This window comes from Eschrichtius robustus, chromosome 3 (genome assembly GCF_028021215.1).
Source record: "Eschrichtius robustus isolate mEscRob2 chromosome 3, mEscRob2.pri, whole genome shotgun sequence".
Taxonomy (NCBI): Eukaryota; Metazoa; Chordata; class Mammalia; order Artiodactyla; family Eschrichtiidae; genus Eschrichtius; species Eschrichtius robustus.
In genome coordinates this window covers 93,532,799-93,552,512 of record NC_090826.1, presented here as the reverse complement: position 1 = coordinate 93,552,512, position 19,714 = coordinate 93,532,799, and the positions used below count along the sequence as shown (strand labels likewise).

At 35.4% G+C, this 19,714-nt stretch overlaps 1 pseudogene; it reads right to left on the bottom strand.

The window, feature by feature from the left end:
* Nucleotides 1-15,354: 15,354 nt before the first annotated feature.
* LOC137760612 (ubiquitin-like modifier-activating enzyme 5 pseudogene) overlaps nt 15,355-19,714 on the bottom strand; it is a 132,598-nt pseudogene continuing 128,238 nt past the window's right edge.

Below are 19,714 nucleotides of genomic sequence, written 5' to 3'. Positions count from 1 at the left end.
CACTGGCTACTGAGGCTTATCACACTCCAGCCAGCTTCTTGTCCTATTGTTCACCTGCGAGTGTCCTTCCCTCCATTCAGTGAAGTTGTTCACATCCATCCCATGCTTTTCACACCTTCCGTGACTTCACCCATGCTGCTCCTCTGCCTGCAACATTCTCATCCATCTTTGCCCCTCTGCAAACCACACTTCCACTTGTCCAGGAATCCTTCTTTAAATGCTATAATTAACTGAATTGTCTTTTTGTTTGCAATGCATAGCAAAATGCAGTAGGCACTTATTAATTATTTAAATAAACGTACTAATAGTGATTTGTTATTTAATGTTTCCTAAAGAAGAGAATAATTTTTATAACTTTTCACCTTAAAGTGGGCCTCATTTCATAATTTTAATGCTTAAGTTTTTTCTACGCTAAAAGTTTATTAGAGAAAAGACCTACATATTTTTATTTCCATATAAATAATACGCCCTCTAAGTTTTAGAGAGATTTACCTCCACTCCTTAACTCTTCAATTATATAAAAATATTTAAACAAGGGTAATGTTATATACTATTTATTTATTCATGGATTTTACCACTTTTTCACTGTCTCTCACTGCCTTATGTCCTCTGTTCTGTCTTTTCAAGACCACAACCTGAAACCCCTTGCATCTTTTATCCAATTACCACTATTGGCAAAAGCCCATGAGTTAAATCCAACTCTGCTAACCCATCCAATTGGCCTATAAATCCATCACTTGAGCTATTTGATCAATAATTTTACTTTCTTTTTCTCTATTTCTCTATCACCTCCTGTAATCTTTACTCCTCTCTTTTTTACCCCTCTTGCTGAATGATTTCCCCTGAGCATGGAAATATGCTATCCCTTCTATCAATGTAAGTATTTTTCCATTCTATATCCCCTCCTGCTGTTAATTAATTTCTTTTCTCTCCCTTAGAGCAAGAACCCCTCAGAAGTTGTCTGTGCTCACAAATTCAATTCCTTTTCTTCATACTACCTAGAACCTTCTCTGGTCAATGTTTTCCCCACACCACTGAACTGCTCTAGTCAAGGTCACCTGTGACCTCCATTTTGGCGATTACAGAGGCTAATTCTCAGTACTCAGCTCAGTGTTTATTATAATTAACAATCAGCGGAATTTAACTCAGTTGATTATTACCTCCTCATTAAAAAAATCTTTTCATTTGACTTTTATAACACCACATCTCTAGTTTCCAAGAGGGATGTATTTGCCTAGGTGCAGTGAGAAAGATTATGCATAGTCCACAGAGAAGTTAAAAATAATAACACAACTTACTAAAATGTTCTGTTTTTACTGTTACAATTCACGAGCAATACTCCTTACTGAAAAAAAAAAGCATTTTGTTATGCTTATGTTTAAGAATTACTATAGTTCCTGTAGAATTTTAATAATTTATACTTAATCTTCAAGTTAGCACCTTTTCTGCCTTTGACTCACACGGACTAAGTTACAAGCCTTCCTTCTCAGAATGAGCTTGTGATGATTCAGAATTGTTTGAGCTCTTTTCCAGTGTGGTGTGTAATCTCCAACCCATGTGGATCCTGCCTTTAAACAATATATTCAAATAGGAGTGATGCACCAGTGACTGTAAAGGTGAGGAAAAAGGCCATGAATTACTTCAATTCTATTATTCTATATTACACTGGGATTTTTAATTTGTGTATAGAACTTAAAACAATGAAATAGCTAGGAAACTTCAATGTGTAATGTTTTTGTTTGCTCTATGTGAGCTTTAGGTCATAAGGGAAATAGTCTACTGAATTTGAATAATATCTTTAAAATTGGAATTAACTGGAATTTAGTCTGATTTTAATTGTTTTAAAAATAAAAATGAATTAAGAAAACTTCAGTATTATTATAAATTACTGTGATAGACCAATATGTCTTCCCTTTTTTCAAAAAATGTTATTAAAAATAATGAATTCATTTCATTAGTTGTAGTATAAAATTATTTTTCTGTTCTACTTCTTATTGAAACTGACTACTCAAACAACAAAAATTTATTATCTCTAGAATTTCAAAATCAAATGTCAGCAGGGTTGGCTCCTTCACAGGGCTGTGAGGGAAAGATCTGTTCCAGGCCTCTCTCGTTGGCTTATAGATGGCTGACCTCTCCCTGGAAGACATGTCATGTCATCTGCATACAAAGACAGTTTTATGTCTTCCTTCCTGATTTGCATATGCCCTTTATGTCATTTTCTTGCCTTACTGCATTACCAAAACTCTCAGTATGATGTTGAAAAGGAATGGTGAGAGGGGACGTCCTTGCCTTGTACCTGATCTTAGTGGGAAAGTTTCAGGTTTTTCATCAAGTTTAATGTTAACTGTAGGTATCTTGTAGATGGTCTTTACGAAGTTAAGAAAGTTCTCCTCTATTCCTAGTTTCCTGGGTTTTTATCATGAATGGGTGCTGGATTTTATCAAATGCTTCATATACACTTATTGATACGATCATGAGATTTTTCCCCTTTGAGCCTATTGATGTAATGGATTACATTAATTGACTTCTTGTTTTTAACATTTTTATTGGAGTGTAATTGCTTTACAATGGTGTGTTAGTTTCTGCTTTATAACAAAGTGAATCAGTTATACATATACATATACCCCCATATCTCCTCCCTCTTGTGTCTCCCTCCTCCCACTCTCCCTATCCCACCCTTGTGGTCACAAAGCACCGAGCTGATCTCCCGGTGCTATGTGACTGCTTCCCACTAGCTATCTATTTTACATTTGATAGTGTATATATGTCCATATATACACTACCACTCTCACTTTGTCCAAGCTTACCCGTCCCCATCCCCATGTCCTCAAGTCCATTCTATAGTAGGTCTGCATCTTTATTCCTGTCTTGCCCCTAGGTTCTTCATAACTTTTTTTTTTTTTAGATTCCATATATATGTATTAGCATACAGTATTTGTTTTTCTCTTTCTGACTTACTTCACTCTGTATGACAGACTCTAGGTCCATCCATCTCACTACAAATAACTCAATTTCATTTCTTTTTATGGCTGAGTAATATTCCATTGTATATACGTGCCACATCTTCTTTATCCATTCATCTGTTGATGGACACTTAGGTTGCTTCCATGTCCTGGTTATTGTAAATAGAGCTGCAATGAACATTTCGGTACATGACTCTTTTTGAATTATGGCTTTCTCAGGGTATATGACCAGTAGTGGGATTACTGGGTCATAAGGTAGTTCTATTTTCAGTTTTTTAAGGAAGTTCCATACTGTTCTCCATAGTGGCTGTATCAATTTACATTCCCACCAACAGTATATAAGGTTTCCCTTTTCTCCACACCCTCTCCAGCATTTATTGTTTGTAGATTTTTTGATGATGGCCATTCTGACCGGTGTGAGATGATATCACATTGTAGTTTTGATTTGCATTTCTCTAATGATTAATGATATTGAGCGTTCTTTCATGTGTTTGTGGGCAATCTGTATATCTTCTTTGGAGAAATGTCTATTTAGGTCTTCTGCCCATTTTTGGATTGGGTTGTTCGTTTTTTTGTTATTGAGCTGCATGAGCTGCTTGTAAATCTTGGAGATTAATCCTTTGTCAGTTGCTTCATTTGCAAATATTTTCTCCCATTCTGAGGGTTGTCTTTTGGTCTTGTTTATGGTTTCCTTTGCTGTGCAAAAGCTTTTAAGTTTCATTAGGTCACATTTGTTTATTTTTGTTTTTATTACCATTTCTCTAGGACATGGGTCAAAAAGGATCTTGCTGTGATTTATGTCATAGAGTATTCTGCCTATGTTTTCCTCTAAGAGTTTGATAGTGTCTGGCCTTACACTTAGGTCTTTAATCCATTTTGAGTTTACCTTTGTGTAGGGTGTTAGGGAGTGTTCTAATTTCATTCTTTTACATGTAGCTGTCCAGTTTTCCCAGCACCACTTATTGAAGAGGCTGTCTTTTCTCCATTTTATACTCTTGCCTTCTTTGCCAAAGATAAGGTGACCATAGGTGCATGGATTTATCTCTGGGCTTTCTATCCTGTTCCATTGATCTGTATTTCTGTTTTTGTGCCAGTACCATACTGTCTTGATTACTGTAGCTTTGTAGTATAGTCTGAAGTCTGGGAGCCTGATTCCTCCAGCTCCGTTTTTCTTTCTCAAGATTGCTTTGGCTATTCGGGGTCTTTTATGTTTCCATATAAACTGTGAAATTTTTTGTTCTGGTTCTGTGAAAAATGCCACTGGTAGTTTGATAGGGATTTCATTAAATCTGTAGATTGCTTTGGGTAGTATAGTCATTTTCACAATGTTGATTCTTCCAATCCAAGAACATGGTATATCTTTCCATCTATTTGTATCATCTTTAATTTCTTTCATCAGTGTCTTATAATTTTCTGCATACAGGTCTTTTGTCTCCTTAGGTAGGTTTATTCCTAGGTATTTTATTCTTTCTGTTTGCAATGGTAAATGGGAGAGTTCTCTTAATTTCACTTTCAGATTTTTCATCATTAGTGTATAGGAATGCAAGAGATTTCTGTGCATTAATTTTGAATCCTGCTACTTTGCCAAATTCATTGATTAGCTCTTGTAGTTTTCTGGTAGCATCTTTAGGATTCTCTATGTATAGTATCATGTCATCTGCAAACAGTGACAGCTTTATTTCTTCTTTTCTGATTTGGATTCCTTTTATTTCCTTCTCTTCTCTGATTGCTGTGGCTAAAACTTCCAAAAGTATGTTGAATAATAGTGGCGTGAATGGGCAACCTTGTCTTGTTCCTGATCTTACTGGAAATGGTTTCAGTTTTTCACCATTGAGGATGATGTTGGCTGTGGGTTTGTCATTTATGGCCTTTATTATGTTGAGGAAAGTTCCCTCTACGCCTACTTTCTGGAGAGTTTTTATCATAAATGGGTGTAGAATTTTGTCAAAATCTTTTTCTGCATGTATGGAGATAATCATATGGTTTTTATTCTTCAGTTTCTTAATATGGTATATCACATTGATTGATTTGCGTATACTGAAGAATCCTTGCATTCCTGGGATAAACCCACTTGATCATGGTGTATGATCCTTTAAATGTGCTGTTGGATCCTGTTTGCTAGTATTTTGTTGAGGATTTTTGCATCTATGTTCATCAGTGATATTGGTCTGTAGTTTTGTTTTTTTGTGACACCTTTGTCTAGTTTTGGTATCAGGGTGATGGTGGCCTCGTAGAATGAGTTTGGGAGTGTTCCTCCCTCTGCTATATTTTGGAAGAGTTTGAGAAGGATAGGTGTTAGCTCTTCTCTAAATGTTTGATAGAATTCACCTGTGAAGCCATCTGGTCCTGGGCTTTTGTTTGTTGGAAGGTTTTTAATCACAGTTTCAATTTCAGTGCTTGTGATTGGTCTGTTCATATTTTCTATTTCTTCCTGGTTCAGTCTCGGCAGTTTGTGCATTTCTAAGAATTTGTCCATTTCTTCCAGGTTGTCCATTTTATTGGCATATAGTTGCTTGTAGTAATCTCTCATGATCCTTTGTATTTCTCCAGTGTCAGTTGTTACTTCTCCTGTTTCATTTCTAATTCTATTGATTTGAGTCTTCTCCCTTTTTTTTGATGAGTCTGACTAATGGTTTATCAATTTTGTTTATCTTCTCAAAGAACCAGCTTTTAGTTTTATAAATCTTTGCTATCATTTCCTTCATTTCTTTTTCATTTATTTCTGATCTGACCTTTATGATTTCTTTCCTTCTGCTAACTTTGGGGTTTTTTTATTCCTCTTTGTCTAATTGCTTTAGGTGTAAGGTTAGGTTGTTTACTTGAGATGTTTCTTGTTTCTTAAGGTAGGATTGTATTGCTATAAACTTCCCTCTTTGAACTGCTTTTGCTGCATCCCATAGGTGTTGGGTCGTCGTATTTTGTCATTTGTTTCTAGGTATTTTTTTATTTCTCTTTGATTTCTTCAGTGATCTTTTGGTTATTAAATAGTGTATTGTTTAGCCTCTATGTGTTTGTACTTTTTACAGATATTTTCCTGTAATTGATATCTAGCTCATAGCGTTGTGGTCAGAAAAGATACTTGATACTGTTTCAATTTTCTTAAATTTACCAAGGCTTGATTTGTGACCCAAGATATGATCTATCCTGGAGAATGTTCCATGAGCACTTGAGAAGAAAGTATATTCTGTTGTTTTTGGATGGAATGTCCTATAAATATCAATTAAGTCCATCCTGTGTATCATTTAAAGCTGTGTTTCCTTATTTATTTTCATGTTGGATGATCTGTCCAATGGTGAAAGTGGGGTGTTAAAGTCTCCTACTATTATTGTGTTACTGTCGATTTCTCATTTTATGGCTGTTAGTATTTGCCTTATGTATTGAGGTGCTCCTATGTTGGGTGCATAAAGAGTTACAATTGTTATATCTTCTTCTTGGATTGCTCCCTTGATCATTATGTAGTGTCCTTCTCTGTCTCTTGTAATAGTCTTTGTTTTAAAGTCTATTTTGTCTGATATGAGAATTGCTACTCCAGCATTCTTTTGATTTCCATTTGCATGGAATATCTTTTTCCATCCCCTCACTTTCAGTCTGTATGTGTCTCTATGTCTGAAGTGGGTCTCTTGTAGACACATATATACAGGTCTTGTTTTTGTATCCATTCAGCCAGTCTATGTCTTTTGGTTGGAGCACTTAATCCATTTACATTTAAGGTAATTATCAATATGTATGTTCCTATTACCATTTTCTTAATTGTTTTGGTTTATTATTGTAGGTCTTTTCCTTCTCTTGTGTTTCCTGCCTAGAGAAGTTCCTTTAGCATTTGTTGTAAAGCTGGTTTGGTGGTGCTGAATTCTCTTAGCTTTTGTTGTCTGTAAAGCTTTTAATTTCTCCATCAAATCTGAATGAGATCCTTGCTGGGTAGAGTAATCTTGGTTGTAGGTTTTTCCCTTTCATCACTTTAAATATGTCCTGCCACTCCCTTCTGCCTTGCAGAGTTTCTGCTGAAAGGTCAGCTGTTAACCTTATGGGGAGTCCCTTGTATGTAACTTGTTGTTTTTCCTTGCTGCTTTTAATATTTTTCCTTTGTATCTAATTTTTGATAGTTTGATTAATACGTGTCTTGGTGTGTTTCTCCTTGGTTTTATCCTGTATGGGATTCTCTGTGCTTCCTGGACTTAACTATTTCCTTTCCCATATTAGGGAAGTTTTCAACTATAATCTCTTCAAATATTTTCTCACTCTTTCTTTTTCTCTTCTTCTTCTGGGACCCCTATAATTCGAATGTCGGTACGTTTAATGTTGTCCCAGAGGTCTCTGAGACTGTCCTCAACTTTTTTCATTCTTTTTTCTTTATTCTGCTCTGCAGTAGTTATTTCCACCATTTTATCTTCCAGGTCACTTATCCGTTCTTCTGCCTCTGTTATTCTGCTTGATCCCTTCTAGAGAATGTTTAATTTCATTTATTGTGTTGTTCTTCACTGTTTGTTTGCTCTTTAGTTCTTCTAGGTCCTTGTCCTTGTTTAGTTCTTCTAGGTCCTTCTTGTATTTTCTCCATTCTATTTCCAAGATTTTGGATCATCTTTACTATCATTATTCTGAATTCTTTTTCAGATAGACTGCCTATTTCCTCTTCATTTTTTAGGTCTGGTGGATTTTTGCCTTGCTCCTTCATCTGCTGTGTGTTTCTCTGTCTTCTCATTTTACTTAACTTACTGTGTTTGGGGTCTCCTTTTCGCAGGCTGCAGGTTCGTGGTTTCCGTTGTTTGTGGTTTCTGTCCCCAGTGGCTAAGGTTGGTTCAGTGGGTTGTGTAGGCTTCCTGGTGGAGAGGACTAGTGCCTGTGTTCTGGTGGATGAGGCTGGATCTTGTCTTTCTGGTGGGCAGGTCCACGTCTGCTGGTGTGTTTTGGGGTGTCTGTGACCTTATTATGATTTTAGGTAGCCTCTCTGCTAATGGGTGGGGTTGTGTTCCTGTCTTGCTAGTTGCTTGGCATAGGGTGTCCAGCACTGTAGCTTGCTGGTCGTTGAGTGGAGCTGGGTCTAGTGTTGAGATGGAGATCTCTGGGAGAGCTTTCACCATTTGATATTATGTGGCGCTGGGAGGTCTCTTGGGGACGAATGTCCTGAACTTGGCTGTCCCACCTCAGAGGCACAGCCCTGATGTCTGGCTGGGGCACCAAGAGCCTGTCATCCACACGGCAGCTATGAGGGTCTCCAAAGAATCCACAAGCGCACTTGAACACCAATGGGGATAGTGAGACAACTGAATGAGGAGATACAATGCTGAGCTTGAGACCACCCAGAGGCATAGGCAGAACACTGGGTACCTCTAGGCAGCCATGTGCAGAGCCTTATACCTAACATGTCAGACTATAGTTCACAGTGCAGAACTACCACATTGACACCCCAACTCCATGGACCCTGTGCTGAAGAGCTGCTTGGGGCACCTCAATTCAAGATGGCTGCACCAGGCACCTCCCATTAATTGACTTTTGAATGTTGAACCAACCTTACATACCTGAGATAAGTCCCACTGGGTCATGGTGCATAATTCTTGTCATAATTTTTTGGATTCCATTTATTAATTTCTTAATAAAAAAAGAAAAGATTTTTCTTTCTTTGAGGATTTTTACATTTATGTTTATGAAGGATACTAGTCTGCAGTTTTCTTGTAGTATCTTTGTCTGGTTTGGTTTTAGCATACTGGTAGCCTTATAGAATGAGTTAGAAAGTATTATCTCTGCTTTTATCCTCTGACAGAGATTGTAGAGAATTGATATAACTTCTTTTTTAAATGTTTGGTTAGAATTCAACAGTGAACTTATTTGGCTTTTTATTTTTCTTTTGGAAAGTATTAATTATTAATTTATTAAAATACATATAGGCCTATTCAAATTCTCTAATTCTGGGGTGAGTTTTGGTAGTGTGTGTCTTTCAAGGAACTGGTCCATTTCATTTAGGTTATCAAATTTTGGGGCATGTAGTTGTTCATAGTATTCCTGATTATCTTTTTAATTTCCATGGGATCTGTAATGATGTCCTCTCTTTAATTTCTCATATTAGTAATTTGTGTTCCCTCTCTTTTTTTCTTAGTTAGCCTGCCTAGTGTGTTATTGATTTTATTGAACTTTCCAAAGAATTAGCTTTTGATTTTGTTGATTTTCTCTACTGATTTCCTGTTTTCAAATTTCATTGATTTCTGCTCTAATTCTTATGTATTTATTTATTGCTTACATTGGGTTTAATTTGCTCCTCTTTTTCTAATTTCCTATGGTGGAGACTTAGATTCTTGATTTTAAATCTTCTTTTCTAGCCCAGGTCAGTTAGGCTTTGCTACGGCAGGTTAGGCTCTGATTAAGTAGTTACCTCTGAGGGCAGACCTTGTTAAGAAGGACAAGATGCTCTGGATTATTTCAAAATCGTTCCTTTCCCTCTCTCTGCTGGAAGCCCAAGGAGATTTTCCTTTGATATTTACCATGGGAACCTTGTCAAGCTCCTAGAGATAAATTTTAAAATATTTTATGGGTTCCTCTATGACTCCTGGGACTAATAAGTGATTACACCAAGGTTACAGAATACAAGGTTAGTGTACAAAAGTCAATTGTTTTCCTATATACCAACATTGAACAGGTGGAATTTGAAATTTAAAACACAATATCATTTATATTAGTATCCTCCAAAATGAAATAATTAGGTATAAATCTAACAAACTATGTGCAAGAGCTATGTGAGGAAAACTACAAAATTCTGATGTACAAAATCAAATAAAAAATAATAAAGAGCTATTCCATGTTCATTAATAGGAAGACTCAATATTGTCAAGATGTCAGTTCTTAACTTGATCTACAGTTTCTATGCAATCCCAATCAAAATTCCAACAAGTTATTTTATGGATATGGACAAACCTATGCTAAAGTTTACGTGGAGAGACAAAAGACCCAAGAATAGCCAACATGATATTGAGGAAAAGAACAAAGTTGGGGGACTGATATTGCTTGTCTTAAAGAATTACTATAAAGCTACAATAATCAAGACAGTGTGGTAACACTGAGAAAAGACAAACAGATCAATGGAACAATATAGATAACCCAGAAATAGACTCCCATAAATACAGTCAATTTGATATTTGGCAAAGGACCAAAAGCAATGCAATGGAGCAAAGACAGTCTCTTCAACAAATGATGCTGGAACAATGGTACATCTACTTGCAAAAACATGACTCTAGAAACAGAACTAACACCCTTCACAAAAATTAACTCAAAATGGATCTTAGACATAAAGGTAAAATGCAAAACCATGAAACTTCTAGAAAACAACATATGTGAAAAATCTACATGACCATGGGTATGGTGATAGCTTCTTAGATATAAAACCAAAGGCACAGTCCATGAAAGAAATTGATACGCTGGGCTTCATTAAAGTTAAAAACTTCTGCTATGTCAAAGACCATGTCAAGAGAAGTTGAAGATGAGCCACAAGCTGAGAAAATATTTGCAAAATACACTTCTGATCAAGGACTACTATAGAAAATATACAAAGAACTAAAAAACTCATAATATTGAAACAAACGACTCCATTTAAAAATGGGCCAAAGACCTTTAACAGACACCTCATCAAAAAAGATGTACAGATGGCTATTAAGCATATGAAGAGATGGTCCATCACACCCCTTGGTATTTAGCCAACGGATTTGCAAACTTAGGTCTACACAAAAATCTGAACACAGATATGTATAGCAGCTTTACTCATAATTGCCAAACCTTGGAAGCAACCAAGATGTCCTTTAGTAAGTGAATGGATAAATAAACTGTGGCATATCCAGACAATGGGATATTATTCAGTGCTAACAAGAAATGAGTTATCAAGTCACAAAAAGACATGGAGGAACCTTAAATAAATACTATTAAGTGAAAGAAGCTAATCTGTGAAGGCTACATATGTTGATTCCAGCTATATAACATTCTGGAAAAGGCAAACTACAGAGGCAATAAAAAGGTCATTGGTTACCAGGAGTGGGGGGGCATGGGGGGAAGATGAAGAGGCACAGCACAGATTTTAGGTCAGTGAAAACACTCTGTATGATATTAATGATGGATATATGACATTATATATTTTTCCAAACCCATATAACATACAAAATCAACCCTAACCAACCCCATGGTCAGGTAAACTGTGTACTATGGGTGATATGTCAATGTAGGTTCATCAATTGTAACAACTCTACCATTCTGGTGAGTGATACTGATACTTGGGGAGGCTATGCATGTGTGGGGGTTAAGGAAAATCTCTGTACCATCTTCTCATTTTTGTTGTAAACCAAAAACTCTCTGAAAAATTAAAGTCTTAAAATAAAATTATACACTCTGGTTGTCAAATATGCCAGGTATGCTATTACACAGTAATCTGATTTTACACTTAACTTACTGCTTACACCTCGATCTCATGTTTTTAAATACCTCTATGAACTGTCTTGCAAATGTAAATCTCTAGCCCCAACTTCGCCCCTGAACACTAATTTCATAATTCCAAATGCCTTCTGCTATATCACTTGAATGTCTTATAGATGACACAAAACTAACAGGTCCAAAATGGTACTCCCAATCTTCCCCTATCAGACTTGATTTTCCCTCAGTTTGATCCACATAGTAAATGGCAACTGTATTCTGCCAGTTACTCAGGTCACTTTCTGGAGTCATATTTGGCTCTTCCTTTTTCTATTATACACCATATCTAGACTATTAGAAAATCCCATTATCTCTACCTTCAAATACACCCAGAATTGGACCATTAAATTACTGTTAAGACCATGATGACCATGATCATCTTCTGCTTGAATATTTCATTAGATTCATATAACTTGCTTCCTTTCTTACACTCTTATCTTTTTGGCCTAGTCTCTACAAAGCTGCCAGAGTAATATTGTAAAATATTAGATATACATGAATTTTCTTTCTCAAAACATTCTAATGGTTTCCAATTTTCCTTAGAGTAAAAGCCATTGTCCTTAACTTAAAATGGCCTATAGGTTCCTGGGATGTCTCGTCCTTATTGCTTTCCTGTCACTTCTTAATTACTCTCCCTGTCACTTACTCTGTTTCGTATCTGTCTATCTTTGCTTATCCTGAACATCAGGTTTGCCTTCTCCTTAGGAATTTTGCCCCTGGTATTTAATATCTTATAAAACGTTTTCTCCAGATATCCAAAGTTTCCTCCCTCTCCCATATTTTTAATTAGATTTCCATGACCAATCCGTTTAAAACAGTTATATTTCCTTCCAACCTTGTTGCTACCATGGTACCCTATTTTATTATTTTACTGTATTTTATATAGTACTGATTTACTATGTAGTTATATATTTATTTACCTGTTCTATCTCCACAGCAGCCTTGCTAACCTCCAGTGAATGGAAACTTCAGGAATACTTTGGTTGTCTGTTTTTCATTTTTAAAAAATTCCTTTATCTGCAAGGATTTATCTGGTACATTGTAAGTGCTCAATAAATATCACTGAATTGAGACTTCCCTGGCAGTCAGTGGTTAAGACTCCACACTTCACTGCAGGAGGCGTGGGTTCCCTGGTCAGGGAACTAAGATCCCCATGCCGTGCAGTGTGGCCAAAAGTTTAAAAAAAAAAAAAAAAAAGTTAAAAAAAATCACTGAATTAATTGAAAAAAACTTTGAATTTAGAAACAAATATCAAAATTGTAAATAGATCTCAGTATGTCACACACAAAAAATGACAGGGGTTCTCATTAAGGTAATACCAGCTGCTATAACAGATATACCTGAACTGTCAGTAGCTAAACTTTGCTTAAGTAATATTTGATAAATATGTTAGAAGTCAGTAATTCTTCTCCAAACGATGATTTAAGGATTCTGACTCCTTCTACAGTGTGAATCAACCATTTTCACATGCAGTTTCCAAGATTATCTGGGGAATTGCACTCATTCTGGGAACATTCTGGGTACATTTTAAAGGGCTAAACCTTGAATTGGTTTACAATGCTTTCATCCACATTCCATGGGCTAGCATTCAGTCTGATGGCCACAGTAGAATAGGAAATGGCCAGTTAGAAGAGGAAATGGGTTTGATAAAGAAGTAATGATGGCCAGTTAGAAGAGGAAATGGGTTTGATAAAGAAGTAATATTCTCTGACACAGCAAGTAATTAAAAGGACAAAATAAACATAAAGTATCTGCTTAAATATGAATGTCTAATAATACCCATTATATTTCAACAAATTATGAGGTCATAATTATATAACTGTCTTAGGGGATTTTTTTTCTAATTATCAGTGTTTAAAATATATAATTTTGGCCATTTTGCTTATTCCATGAAAAATTCAAGGAGAACATGTTCAGTAGGAGTCTTGCCCAACCAAATATTTGAATTGTTACATTTGGTGTTGCTTTATGTTTACCTGGCGGGTGGATTCTTGAAACTAATGTGGTATTATGTTCTTACAGATGTTCTTGCCAATCTGAGCATCTGGTTTTGTAAACTCCGCTTCCAACAAAAATTTCTCAGGCTGAGATTTACTATCAAGTGCACAACTGGCGTTCAGAGAACTTCTAATGGAAACGTATATTAAAGTTAAAGAATGAAGCACAATTAAAAGGTTCACTGATTCAACCTGAGGGAAAATGATGTTCTTTGAGTTTTTTAAGTATTATAGTGATTATTTAAATTTAAACACTCTATGTCTGCATTCCACAAATTCTGTTCCATAGAGCAGTAGTTATGTGACATGACAAATGCGGAAAAAGTTCTATACCATTAACAAATATTTTTAGAAATATTTTATTCAATAGTTTCACTCTAGGAACATCAAAATAAGGGTTGATACAGTGAAGTCACTGAGATATTCTTAAATTCTGTCTAGTTGTTTGTAAAAGTATGTTTCTCACTTTGTTTTGACCATGAAATTATTTTCTCACCTCAGTATCTATTGTATTAGTTTCCTAGGGTTGCCGTAGCAAAGTACCATAACTGGATGTCTTAGAGCAATAGAAATTTATTATCTTACAGTTCTGTAGACTACAAATCTGAAATCAAGGTATTGGCAGGGACATGCTTCCTCTGAAACCTATAGAAAAAAGATATTTTCTAGCCTCTTCCAGCTTTTATTAGCCCCAGACATTCCTTAGTTTGTGGCAGCATAATTCTAATCTCTGTCTCCATCTTCACATGTTCAAAATACCCCTTTTGGTCATACTGGATTATGGCCTAGCATAATGCCCTCCTTTCAGCTTGATTACTTTGATAAAGTAATAAAGTTTGGAAACACGGTCACATTCTGAGGTACTGCGGGTTAGGACTTCAGCATATATTTGGGGGGTGGGGTGCATAATCTAACCCATAACATCTATCTACGTATTTTCTAAGGAATGCAATCTGGAATATATTATGCTACATAATTGCATCTCAACTATTGCAATGGGAATGTGTTGTATGACTTTTAAAAAAATTCTGAAGTTATAAAAACATCAGAGCCAAATACAAACAGATCAAGTTAATAATTGTTCCATAACCACAATTTATCTGATCTATCTCCATTTATGTCTACTCAATTACTAATATCATTACTAAAAGTTACTCAAAATTTATTACCTGCTAATACTTGATTAGCAATATCTATGTAAAATATTATAGCAAACCATATCCCTTTGTATACCATATAAGTTTACAATATAAGGTTCACACTCAATTGTTAACACTTGAGAATGTACATACATTTTAATCTTCATCTTGAGTCAAAGCCTCTCATACACTAGAATGTTGACATGTACATTGTGTCACTTATACATTGCCTGGTTGTCCTTTAATACTTTAGTTCATAATATCTTTTCCCATATACCTTTCAATCTATAGCAACATATGCAAATTGAAACCCCACTCACTATTCAATCCTTACAGAAATGTTACTTCTCTCTTCAGCCTTTCTGAAGGGAGGCTTCTAACTAATAAGTAATCATTCCTCCTTCCTGCCCCATCCCCCCCCACCTTTCCCCTACACACATACCTCTTGGCAACCACGGATCTTTTAATTGTCTATTTCTCTATTCTTTCACCAGTACCACATTGTCTTGATTATTGTAATTTTATAGTAAGTCTTGAAGACAGGTAGTATGAGTCCTCCAACTTTGTTCATTTCCTTCAATATTGTGCTGGCTATTCTGAGTCTTTTGCCTCTCCATATAAACTTTAGAGTCAGTTTGTCCATATCTATAAAATAACTTGCTGGGATTTTACTGGGATTTCACTGAATCTATAAATCAAGTTAGGAAGTACTGACATCTTGATAATATTGAGTCTTCCTATCCATGAACATGGACTATCTCTCCATTTATTTAGTTCTTTCTTTATTTCACTCATCAGAGTTTTGTAGTCTCAGGCACAGAATTTTCTTACTACTGTAATTCCTTCAGATAAGTCAGGAACTGGACTTGAAGAATTTTTTGTTCTTTTTCTGAAATCTCAGATGTCAGCTCAATACTTCCTCACTATCTTCATGTGTTATCTCTTCCAATCAACCCCTTGTTTGGGCCATGCCATTATCTTTTTCTTATATTTTTCCCGCTACTTCCTATAATTTTTGTCATCTCACTTAGGGTTTGGCTTCATGAACATGATAGGGGAAAAAATCCTGTGCTGAACTGTATCCAAGGTAGAAATTTATAGCGCCAAAATTTAACAGAAACATTAACACATTTTGTTCCAAGATTCCAGAAACCACTCCCAGATTGGTAGGAAGACTGGTTGCAAAATTTCTCTTTGTTTCAGAGTCTTTAAATCAATATTTGCAACAACTGCAAATGGTGAAGGCAAAACAAGAATATTCTCCAGGAATTATAAGCTGCATATGTTCTGAAAGTGCATTTTCACTGAACTCTATACATCTTTGTTCAAGTTCATTAAAAGCCCTATTTCTTGTTATTTGAACTTTAAAATTATCCTCAAAGCTAAGAATTAGTTCAATAGGTTTTCCCTCTTCTAACTAACTCACCATTACTTACTCTACCCATGACAAACTGAAAATTTTTCAATGTGATGATATTATTGTTGTAAATTTCATAAAGAAAATCAGAATTAATAATTTTCAATCTTTGTTCTGCTTATTTTCATTATATAGCTTTAAGATAATTAGTTAATAATCTTTTTCCTGTCCCTTGTACTAGAGTTCTGGCATCTGATTCCTAACCTTTTCACCTTCTCTATCTTAAACAATTCTACTAACCTAATGAGTATCATTAGTTCCACCAGAACTAAAGTTACGCCTTCCCCCTCACCCACTGTTGCCCTATTTTATTCCTTCGTTGTGAACAATGTTTTAATTTGGGTTCCCCAGAAGCAGAGCCTGAGAGGAGGATTGGTGTGAAAGAGATTAATTTGAAGTGTTCCCAGGGGTAACTGGCAGGAGAGTGGGGAACTGGGACTGAGAAAGGAGGAAGTCCAAGTAAGGGCACCCTACTAATCCATGTTTATGAATATTACTTTTGGCTCAATGATACAGGAGAAATTTGGAGATGGTATATGTTACAGTTCAGACTTTTCTTTATTAGTATACAAGAAACCTGAAATATTTGTATCTCTTCATCTTTCAGTCATTAGTTAAATGCTAGTTCTGGGGAGACATTAATTCCCAGACATTTTCAACTCTTCCTGCATGCAGGCAAATGGGTATGTGAAGCCCAACAACAAAGAGCAGCAAGTACTGCTCTTGGGAGTGAAAACACACTGGGATTCAGGCAAAGACTTCTTTAAGCTACCTCTCTTAGGATTCCATGCTATAACACTCCATTTACCTGTTTGAACACTCATATTATATCATGGTGTATCTCTCTAGCAAAGTCTGCTTACACAAACCACCACCTGTGGCATGCTGCTATACCTTCTATATAAAATGCTCTGTCTTTAGATTTGAATTATCTAGTGTAGTGTGTATTAAAAATCCACTGATGGCAGATCTAATCTAGTCCCCATACTAAACAATTAGCTTTCAAAGTCCAATCACATGGCCAGACATTTGTGCCCAGAATAGTATGTAACATCAAAATATAATAATAATAATAATGTATTAATTTAATAATAATATAGTACTCTATGTTCATGGAGAGCACTAAATACCTGGCTTTCCTAAGGCGGAAAATACTCTAAAATCTAATCTTCTGATTTCTACTTTAGATATGTTTATTTAAAACAAACTTTAATCCTTACTTTTAGGACAAATTTAAATTATATATATTTACATATAAACATATGTAACCCTACATATATTCTTATATTAATACATATATACATATTCTTATAGTATGTTCCCATTTTATGTTATTATTCTGATATTAACACATGTATACATACATTAATTCAAATAGTCATATATATGTGTATATATATATGTATTTCACCTATATATATTCTTCAAGTTAATCACTTAATTAACACCGACCTGAAAAGTGGTAACATTGTGGATCTAACTTGGTACAGATGGAAGACATTTTCACATATTGAGGTATGGGGAAGTCGTTCTGACTTATACATGATTTAACTTAAATTTTAGGCTAACCAAAACAGCTTCTTCGTGGCCTATTAAACATTCATTATACATCGGCTTTAACCATTAAAGAAAACAAAGCATTTATAAATCAGAATGTAGTACTGTGGTTCAGGCATTCAAAATGGAGCTGGGTGGCCATTGTGGATGTGGCTTCAGATACGTTCCTGTATTACTGAGAATTTGAATTTTCTGAACTGTATCAGACTCAAGGACATCACCAGCTGTTCTTAAAACAATATCTACTAATAGCTGCAGGATCCTTACTTCTTGCCAGCTCCAAACCTAACTATTGAAAAACAGTTTATGTAATGTTGTGGTTTTTGCCTTTATAAGCCTCCTTCATTTTGTATTCCAGTGTAAAATGTTTCTTGAATCTGTGTCTCCCAGGCTATAGTCCTCAGTTTGGCTCAGAAAAACTCTTTTCTATTCCTATTACAGATTGATTCATTATTTCCATTGACAGTACTAACTACAAGACACAAATATATGTTAATGTGAAAATAATGTATTTTTATTTTAAAGTTAATGTGTGATGGCGTGATGTCAAAAAAGAAAATTCTTGCTTTAAAACACCATACTGATTATTGGAGATGTAAAAATAAACTAAATTTTTAAAATAGATAATTTCTTCTGCCTTTTTTTTTTTTTTGAATGTCTGTAATTATTTTGTGAATAAGTGTTGTGAGGTACACAATTTTTTGAAAAATCTAATATGAGGCATTTTTTCCTTAAAAACTAGATTTCCTATATAAACAGTACTAAATTAAATTTTGTATAAAAGATGCAACCTTGTGATTTATAATAATAAATATATATTTGGTCTTCATCTCTGTTTCTGGCACAGAGATTCTAAAACACTTATAATTTCCTAAGTGATGACAGCAAAACGTGTCTTTTGTTATTTAATGAGGTTACTTTTGGAAAGCACCTAAGGCTGTTGGCTGGTTGGCTGAAGAGTCAACACGTGATTAGAGGATTGGAACTTTTAGTCTTCAGTCCCACCCTTCTGAGCTCTGGGGACAAGAGTAGAGCTGGAGGTTGGATCAATTACCCATAGCCAATGATTTAATCAATCATTATATAATGAAACCTCCATAAAAACCCAAAAGGATGGGGTCTGAGAGCTTCCAGGTTGGTGAACGAGTGGAGATTTAGGGAGAGTGGCACTCAGAGAGAGCATGGAAGCTCCATGTCCTTTCCCCATACCTTGCCCTGTGCATCTCTTCCATCTGGCTATTCTTGAGTTATGTCCTCTTATAATAAACTAGTGATCTAGTTAGTAAAATGTTTCTCTGAGTTCTGGGAGCCATTCTAGCAAATTAATAGAACCCGAGGAGAGGATTTATAGGAACCTCTGATTTATAGCTAGTTGGGCAGAAACACAGGTAACAGCTGAAATGCTGGGGGTGGGGGGTCAGTCTTGTAAGACTGAATGCTTAACCTGTGGAATCTGATGCTATCTCCAAGTAAATAGTGTCACAACTGAGTTAAATTATAAGACACCCAGCTGGTGTCAGAGCACTGTTTGTTGTATGTGTGGGGACTCCACCCGAACATGTTGAAATCAGGTCCAGGAATCCAAAAATAAAGGGTAAAACAATACTTTCTATACATTTGTAAGACAATTTAATGATAAAACAAACTTGAAAACAAGCAGAAATGGAATGCACACTAATTAAGGAATTGTATTATATTCTGCCTGCTTTCTACCCATCCAGAAAGAAAAAAGAACAAAATTTGCTGTTAACTCTTCAGTTCTAATCATTGTTTTATACACCAGTGTATAGATAGAATATCCTAGAGTATTTCCTCAAATTTTGTAAAACAAAATATTTTAAAACTCTTCAAAAATGAATGGGACTTTAATTTCTTATGAATCAAATAGCTTTACTACTGTACACAGAATTTTTAGGTGCCAGTTGATATGTGAGTCACTCTACATGTATTCTTCAATTTAAAAGACAATTACCTGAAAATGTGGTAACACTGTGGATTTATTTCAGTACTAATTGCAATAATTGAACCAACTATCCCTGCCCCCCAAGGCAGACCAAGCATCCATTCATACTCCAATCATTTGTATACAAAGGTGGAATTAGGTAGTTCATTATTTTGATGGCCATACACCTCATTCTGCCCTGCACAGTTCTCATTTTGCTTGTTAATATCATCTTTTTTTAATCTCAACTGTGG